The following is a 9,713-nucleotide window of genomic DNA, read 5'->3' as shown; positions in this document are numbered from 1 at the left end:
GAGGAAAGGAGACGAGAGAGTAGCCACGGGACAACATGGAAGCCGACGTTAAGATACAGGTTGTTATGAATGTTCTTAAGGGATGGATGTGTACCAGGCTTTGTATGTTTAGGTGGGCAATTATATCTTATCAATTGGGTCAAAGGTTATTGGGGTGTGTGTTCTTTCTTGTGGCGATTTGAGTTGGGAGAGTGTGTGGTGGCAGAGACACTGGGCCTCCATGGAGTTGGGATGTGTGTTTTTGGCAAGATATCTAGCAGATATCTTGGGGCACTGCGGTGCCAGATCTAGTGGGAGTAAAAGACAGTCTTTTTTTTATAATTTTATACAATACACACACAACATACACATATCACATACATATACACACATACATGCACACACACATATACACAGACCACATACATATACACACACCACATTCATATACATACATACACAGCACATGTACAACATATACACACATAGCACACACATACCACACATACACACACTACATACAAATACACACATACACACAAAACACATATACATACACATACCACACATATACATACACATGCCACATACATATACATACATACACACAAAACACATATACACATAACACACACCATACCACAAACCACAGCCAAAAAGACTACAGCCTGAGTCCTCTCACCATAAAACCGTGTCTGCATGTTCTTTACTCCATCATCCTGAACACATCTTGGACGCTCTGACCTTGCTCTAAGACATGCCCAGAGCACAGCCCTTTCGGGTGAGAGGTGAAGGTTCTGGGGCACAGCAAGGGCACCAGACATAACCCAGGCCCAAGATTGATTGATAATTGTCAGCTGGGCTAGAGATGGGCCTCAGTGGCCCTGAGTTCCATGTCCAGCATATCACACATGTGCAGACACATACCTACACACACCCCTTCACACCCAATACATCCACATACACATTTCTACATATACATACACATCCCTATGCATACATACACATACAAACCCATAAACACACAATAAATCTCTTTACACACATATACACATACACACCCCTGCACACATATACATCTACACACAAAATAAACCTACATGCACGCCCCTACACACACACACACACACACACACACACACACACACACACACGCACACGCACACTGTTGCTCAGCAGCTAACTCTTCTCTCACAATGCTAATAGAAATATGATTATCTGTTTTGGAACAGCAGTTACGTGTCATGGTAACATTACACTACATAAGTCAGTTCTGTCTCTCCGCTCACCTCAGAGTGGCTGTAACAACAGAGCAATAAATCGGGAAGCAAGAAACAGCTGCAGGAGCTCAGAGAATTCTTTGCTTTGGACCTCAGTTTCCTCCTCGTGTAAAACAAAAGGCTGTGTGTTTCCCAAGTCTAGTCTCCATCGATGGAGCGCGGCAAGAGGAGGCTGGAGCCAGGCAGAGCTGGGGATTGGATTCCACCCTTCACACTGTTGGGTGAGCGGTGACCTCTCGGATCTTCTGCTTACCCATCTGTAAAATGGGACTGTTGTGCAGCCACTGAGATGCTCTGAGAGAGGAAGGGGGAACGCCCACCTCCCTAGTGCAGAGGCACACACTGCTCATCTGAACCTTCGTGCGTGTGTGTGTGTGTGTGTGTGTGTGTGTGTGTGTGTGTGTGTGTAGTGCGCTTGCCCATATATGTGTATGTTGTATGTTGAGGCCACAGTTTCTCTCTTAAAATATTTATAGTTGACATTTTGTGTGTGTGCATGAAGGTTCGTATGTGTATAGAGGTGTGTGCACGTGTTATGTGTGCTTGCCCGTATATGTACATGTCCAGGCCAGAGGTCAAGGCTGGGTGACTGCCTCTATTATTCTCCACCTTTAAATTTTCTTTTTCACATTTTTGTTTATTCCTCCGCATGCACGGCCATGCCACTGCATGTGTGTGGCGCTCACTTCTCTCCTCCCACCATGCAGTTTCTGGGGATGGAGCTCACGTCCAGCGGCAGGATGCTCGGCGTGTGCTCCAGTCACAGTCCTGGGTTGTGAGATAGGGACTTTCTCCTGGAGCTCGCTGTACTGCCTAGAGCGGCTGCCAGGGAGCCTCTGGAGCCTGGCTGTCCCTCCCCTGGGCCAGGGCTATAGGTGTACACTGTTGCATCTGGCTTTTCCATGGTGCTGGGAGCCCAAACTTAGGTCTTCGTGCTTACATAGAACGCTCTTTACTAGCTATCTCCATAGCTCTGGTAGTTGGGCATTTTGATGGGGCCGCCCGATGAACCTCAGTGATCTGCCTGTTTCCCGTTTTGCCCACCTCACTGCTGTGCTGGAATTACAGGCCAGCCTCACGGACTTTTTAATTTTCTTTTTTTCCGGAGCTGGGGACCGAACCCAGGGCCTTGCGCTTGCTAGGCAAGAACTCTACCACTGAGCTAAATCCCCAACCCCACAGACTTTTTAAATGTGGGTTCTGGGGATCCAAACCCAGGACCTCATGTTTGCGACACTGAGTTTTCTGCTGCTTTTTCTGAGGCTAGAGACCCGCCTACTCTCAGGAGATGGAGTGTGTCTGTGAATTTGACTTCTAGTTTCCCTTTGATTTCTTCGCGAAGTCATGTATATTTCCAGATATTGGAGGGGGGGGGATTCCTTTTTGGTGCTCGTTTCTAATTAGCTCCCCAATGGTAAGAGAACATACCTCCTAGGGCTTTTACATTTGACTAGATTTGTGGGGCATGGTCGTGCACACCTAACACTTCGGAAGCAGAGGCAGGTGGATCTCCCAGTTTGAGGTTCACAGTGTAAGTTCCAGGACATCCAAAGCCACACAGTAAGACCCTGTCTCAAAACAAACAAACAAACAAACAAACAACTACACAAACAAAATGACTGTATTTGTTTTATGGTCTTTATTGCTACCTCTGACCTGGAGAAGTTTGTATTCTGCAAGTGGTTGGGCGACAGGGCTGGAGAGACATCCCTGGGCCAGATCAGTCGATGTTCCAGTCAGCGTCGGCCCACTCAGGCTGCCACAGAAACAGCACAGGCAGTGTGGCTTGAACAGCAGAAATGTATTACTCTTCGTTTTAGAGGCTGGAAATCCAAGATGGAGGAGGCAGTGCGGCTGGGTTCTGGAGAAAGCTCACTGCGAGGCTTGTAGACAGGCTTTCGTGCTGTGTGAGCCCTCACTGGGAGGCCAGAGAGAGGACACGAGTTCTGTCTAAAAGTGTTTTTCCAGTACAACTGTATCTTGGCAATGGGGGGGGGCAAGGAATACCACAAAATCACACCGCATAACAAACCTCAAACAAGAGAAAAACACGGAATCGCAGCTGTCTCTCTCTGACTGGGAAGAGAACAGCAGAGGGCTGGGTGAAGGAGACGGCCTTCATAGGCTCTTTGGAGCATGCGCAGTGGACTAGTGAGCAGTGCGGTGGGTGGGAAGTATCTCTTGGTCCGTAACTCTGAAACAACATTTGGCTGTTAATGCTGAGTTACGGGGGTGGAGGTGGTGTTGGGGGGTGGGGGAGGGCTGGATTTCCAAGTCTCCAGGGTCAAGCAGGGGGCAGGGCGGTTTTCTTTTGATAACCATTCAGAAGTCGGGAACGAGGGCAACATTATCATTAGACTACTTCCGGCCGTATGGGGACATCAAAGTCCTTGGCAAGCTTGATCTTCACCATCAGGGCATTATGGGGGTTGTAGTCTGATTCCATGGGCAGGGGGCTGATAATCCTGTAATAGCAACTGATTTAAGGTCTGGTTAGACATCTTTCAAATTTATTGAAAAAATCTAGACAAGAAGTGTATAAGGCAGGAAAGAATTAGGATTTGGAAAAGGAGGAGAAGGGATGAAGAAGAACAACACCAACTCCATATTGGATTGTCAAGGATCCATCTGCTGACCAGAGGTAGTGAGCTGTTCCTTATGTTTTTTTGGAGATCTGTCCGGTGTTGTCAGATCTTGTCTTTTTCTGTACCAGAAGCGGCATTCCTCCCTGAGAAAGAGGTAAAGGCCACCCTTCCCCACTGTTAGTGGACCTAATCCTAGCAGGTTCTCTCTAATGGTTACCAAGTGCTTTGTATAGAACAAGGCTTTTTTTTTCCTTAGAGCTACACAATAATCCCCTTGCCCTGCATAAAGCAGGTAGAGTGCCCTATCGTATTGTAGAACTATTTCAGCTAAATAATCTACCTGTTGATAGATTTGGGTCAATTTGGTTTTTTTTGTTTGTTTGTTTGTTTGTTTTTGTTTTTTCGGAGCTGGGGACCGAACCCAGGGCCTTGCGCTTGCTAGGCAAGCGCTCTACCACTGAGCTAAATCTCCTTTTAACAGGTACCTTCCCTGGTATACTGACAGGCACTAGAGGTAGTCATTTTGTCCCCTATGCTGGGAGTTTCCTTTTGACCTAGTACTCCAGCCTGTTAGAAGGGGCGACATGCTCTCTCCTGTAACCACTTCCTACTGAAACTATTGTCAGGGCCCAGGAAGGCTGGAAGGCTAGTCAAAGGCCAGAAGGGGACTCATGCAATGGGGCATCATCTGGTTCGCTGGCCCAGCTGGAGAGACGGGGTAATCACATTGGCTGGACTGGTTCATATCAGCTTTCATCGAGTCCAGGGCTCGAAGCCATTTGGGCACTGGTAGTCCACGGCTGATGGTGTTTACCAGTCGAGTGGAACTTTGCTGAGATAGATACAGACTAGGGACAGAAGTTAAAGTTTAGGAACTTAAAGGAAGAACATATTTTTGGAATGTTCGGGCCCATAAGTCCTGGTAATTGGGGGAGGGAGGTGCCCGCCCTCAGGAATAGGCAGCAGGGAAACTTAGGCTGAATTTATTTTTAGTCCAGTTGACCTATGAGAGGTGAATCCAAGTCTTAGAACTCTCTCAGTTCCCTGAAGCTTACTTTATTGAATTTATTGTTTATAAGAAGAGACATAAGTTTTAGATACATTAACATCGCCACTGTTTGTAACTGTACTGAGATCCACACCGTAGAAAAGGCAGCTAACAGCTGGGGTGGATTCACGCTTTCCAGTCATAATAGAGGCTTCAGGTTAAAAAGCATGAACATTTTTCTTCTGTCTGGAGGGACGGACATAGAAATTGAGCAGAGATCCTTTTAGCACAATGAAAAGGACCTCTAAGTCTATACTTAGAATTCTGACAACCGAAGGAAATGTAAAATCTTGAGTTTGTGATAGCAGTCGGTATGTTATCAGCTTATCAGAACGCCATTGATCAGTATTGAAACTCACCTTCCAATAGAGGGGGAAAGGAATCTGGATATTTTTCATACCTTACATTACTTTCTTATACCGTGACAACTTGCATTTCCGTGTCTCAAAACATCAGCTTCCCCACCCTCAGACGCTTTCTTAGACCTTCAGAACTTATTTAAGCTTCTCCATTGCCATTTGACCACTGACCAGAGGGAGGCATGAGAAGTTATTGCTGACAGCCACAGTGCAAGGCAGGTTCCTTTAAATCCTTTTGTCTTCTTTTGCTCTCCTTCCTCTGTCACAGTCAGGTGGCCCTCCTGACACAGGACAGAGGCTTTGGAGGAAACCCTTAAATAAGCATGCTAGGGTCTAGAGGAGGGGAGCCGTCACCCAACCCCAGAGCCAGCTTTCCAATAAAGTGGAACAAACAGCATAAAGCAACTTTAATATTATCCACAAAATTTGAGGATCTGCATTCTCAAAAGACACTTGAATCCGGCTATACTGAATCCAGAAAGCTGAGAGATAAATTCTGAACCCTGGCTATCAAAGCAGCCACGGTAAGCAGCATCAGTGATGGTGGCTGGTGGCTGGCAGTGACAGAGATAACCGGTAAACACTGAACGCAGAATGCTCACACACCCCAAAGGAGACCAGTCAGAAACAAAACATGCGGCGGCCACTCTCGTTCACGTATTTAGCTGAGCCTGACCTGGTTTTGGCTCGGCTCCCATGTTTGCCACAAGATGGATGGACACACTAGAAAGCACAGAGCCATCTGCACACACAAAACAGACAGACAAAACTTTCCAAACAACCAGAACAGGCGGGAGTGTGGGAGGGTGACATCTTGCTTTTTGCCGTCAACAGGAGTGAAAGGGTTTTGTAGTTGCATGAGAAGTGGGTGATGTTTGGCTATAAAAGGGTTTTGAGTGTCCCAGACTAAGTGCACTTGGAAGTCAGTCTGGCAAAGGAAAAGGTATGTCAGAATGTGTGATTCAGAGGAGAAAGCAGAGGGGAATGGCCGGCGACCCTGGGGTCAAGCAGATGAAGGGAACAAAGGTAACAGAGGCTCCCACTATGGCCCGGAGTTCTTCCCCCTCCCCCAGCAAGGGGATGGGATAGGTTGGTACCACTAGGGGTGGGTAAGTGGAATACCCCTAAAGATACCACTGAGTGGTGTGGTTTGGTGAGGTTGGTAAGACTGTCCCCCACAACCCTGATAACAGGGGAATAAAAAGGGGAGGTGGGTCCTCAAACCTCTGTCAGATCAGAGTAAGTGGCAGAAGGAAGGAGATCGGTCACACGGATACCATGATGCCTACCCATGGCTACCTGTCGGAGTGTGGTGGTTAGGCCTAGGAAGTCCAGGCTCCTTTAGTCATTCATGATCAGGCCTAAGAGATTGGCTAGAGGATGATCTGGGCCTGATGTCTCCACACTCTGAAGGACACAGGGGCAGACAACATGGACACGGGTGAAGTGGTTTACGAGGGCTCCGTGACCTAGGCCTAGACCCAGTGACCACCCTGACCAGATCTAAAGCAGAGACCAGGAGGTTGGTTCTCAGGCCATGGCAGGCAAGGGAACCTGGGCAGTTGCTATGACCAACTGAAAGGCCTTAGCTAGCATCAGGGTTTTTAGTTTGGGGGCCTTTTCATCTCTCCCGTGGTACACCTTGAAGTCCATCGCTAAGACTTTTTGCCTGTGGAGTCAGGGTGCCCCTTTCTACGCATTTAAGTTTGGCTCCAATATCAGGAAACTCTGGGAGAAGGAGGAGACCATGAGGAGTTGTTTCCCATCTGGGGTCTTGGGATCCAGATTGGTTCATTGTAGTGGGGCCTTCGTAAGGTGGTCCAGGATTCTAGATGCGGTTTGTGCTTGTCCTGGATAACATCTTTAGGTTTCGGAGGGGTTTTTTTGTTTGTTGGTTTTTTGGTTTTTTGGGGGTTTTTTTTTTTTTAAATATTTACCTCTTTTGAGACAACCTTACAGTGACCAGCCAGGAGGCAAGCTATGAGTTAAGCTCCAGTTAAAATGCTCCCAAGGCATTGTTCCATTCAGGATCCAGGTCAGGGACTGCCTCAGTCCCGATCGAGTGGACAGCGTTAATTTGGTGGACTCTGCCTGTGCCCTGGCCTACTCCCAGACTCACTAGTGCTCTCAGGGAGAAGGTTGTTGGTGAGAATCATATAACCCTCATGGAAGGTGAGGTTGGCAGATTGGGTATATATTGGAATTCTTTCATAAAGGTGGAGGACTAGTAATATAGGACCCAAATCCTTTCTGTCAGAGAAAGTTTGCTAAGTGAGAAGAGGAAGAGTATACTGATGAAGCCGTCCATCTGAGAAACTTCCTGCAAAGGGAGACAGACCCACAGCCAGGTTAGGCTGGGGAGGGAGAGGGAGCGGGCATCCCATGGTGCAGTGGGAGTCAGCTGTGAGAGGACTAAGGGCTGATGCTAGGTAGAGAGTGAGCCCCAGGGAGATTCCATTAGCATGGCCTGTTGCTGAAGAGGAAGAAGGGGAGACCAGAGAGAGGCCAGAGGAGGAGAAGGAGCTGTGGGCTGATGCAGATAGGGGGAGGCTCATTAGCTGGATCAAAAGTGGTGGGAGGGTCATCTGGTTCAGGATTCATAACTAGGAGGAGCTGCATGGAGGAACGGGAGGAACAGAGAGAGGACTTGGAGAGGTGAGAAGAGAAAGCCTGGGCACAGGGATTCTCTTCCCATTTCTCTGATTGCTTGCAGCAGTTACACAGGTCCTGAATCATACTGGGGTCTAGGGAGCATTAGGTTGCCATTTGGGTGGGTGATCTAAGGGTCATTGAGGCCAAATTTAGGGCTCTTCAGGTCGGGTGCCTGGTGGAGCTGTAGGAAGTTTTCTAGGAGGCATCTCAAGGGGGAATGAAAGGATATGGATGTAACCGTCCAGTGGATTGAGGAGTTGGGGGTATAGGAAAAAGGGTCATAAAAGCCTGTAGTTGAGGGCATCCCCAGCTTTCAGGACCTGAATGAGGACCAGGGCTTTTGACAAGTTCTAAAAGCTTGCCAGGAGGCAAGAGAAAAACCGAACTCCAGGGGATCTAATCCACAGGAAAGGGACAGGGAAGGGGGTCCAATAGTATCATAAAAGCCACGAGAGTATAGAGAAGCTGAGGGAATACAGGCAGCTTGGAGGGTGGGAGTGGGGTGAAAATAGAACTGGAGTGGGGGTCGGGGGCAGGAATGGGCCGCAATAGCCCAGTCAGGTGTAAGGAAGCCGCAGGATTGCTGCTATGGTGGAGGGTTGGGGAGGGCAGAGAGAGGTGCCTCTCGGTAAAGAGGGCCAGCCATAGCCTGAAATACTATGGCTGGGGTACCTCCACTTCAACAGTCACTTCCTGGGACTCAGGAAATTGTTTTACGCTGACTGATGGGAAAACTTCCTGAATTACTGCTGGGGGATGCCTGCCGATAGGTGAGTTCACTGTAAGTGGACTGGAGATGAGGGAGGGATAGGTCTTGGTGTGGCTCACATCTGACACCACAGGCAACAGAAGAACCTGAGTCGAGCCACCAGAAAGCGTTTTTTCTGTTGCAAGGGTATCTTGGCAATCAAGAGCCGAAGAATACCACAAAGTCACACCAAGCAACAAAACTCACAGGAGAGATTTATTTTGGGAAAAACACAGAATGACTGTGACTGGGAAGAGAGACGGCAGAGGGGCGAGTTTTTATAGGGTCTTTGAAGCATGCGCAGTGAGCTATTGGGAAAACACAGGGCAGCCGGAAGTATTTCTTGACCTTTAACTCTGAAACACTGTTTGGCGGATAAATCACAGGGATTCCCAAGTGTCTAAGTTCAGGGTCAAGCCAGGGCCAGGGTGTTTCTCCCTATGCTACACTGTTGCCAGTGAGCTAGTCAGCTCTGTAGGGAGCGGGGTTGGGGGTTGCGGGTGTAGGGAAGCCAGAGGTGAGTAAAGTCCTGGGTAAATGTATATTATTGGCATGGGCACAGCCATGCCCAAGGCCTCGGCCCCATGGGTTCCCCGTATGCCCACACTCAAGAGGCCTGGCAAAGCTTTCCTAGGGGGTCTGGGTGTGAGTGTTTATGAATAGTCGATTTGTGTGTGCAAAGACTGGCAACCCCAGCTCACCCCTCCTGGGTGTTCCCAGCCTGACAGTGCTCCCTTAGAGACCTCCCACCGAGACCTCAAACCTTATTGTCAGATATCGTTCTGGGGACCAGGTTTCTCATCCGAGATGGATGAGTACACAAACCTGTACTCCTCGTCCTGTCAGTCACTGAGAGTAGGTATTGACATGTCTATCACAATCGTATGTTTGCCTATTTGCTTCTCAACGTCAACAGCTTTTGCATTATGCATCTTCAAGCTGTTATTAAATGCACAATTGCTTGCTGAGGATTACACCTTTTTATTACAGATTATCTTTTACTATTACAAAATGAACCGTTCCACCGATAGTAACGTTCTTTCTTTAAATGTCATTTTCCCA

Source organism: Rattus rattus, chromosome 5 (assembly GCF_011064425.1).
Source record: "Rattus rattus isolate New Zealand chromosome 5, Rrattus_CSIRO_v1, whole genome shotgun sequence".
Classification (NCBI taxonomy): domain Eukaryota; kingdom Metazoa; phylum Chordata; class Mammalia; order Rodentia; family Muridae; genus Rattus; species Rattus rattus.
The sequence above is the reverse complement of the archived record's forward strand: the minus strand, read 5'-3'. Positions refer to the sequence as shown.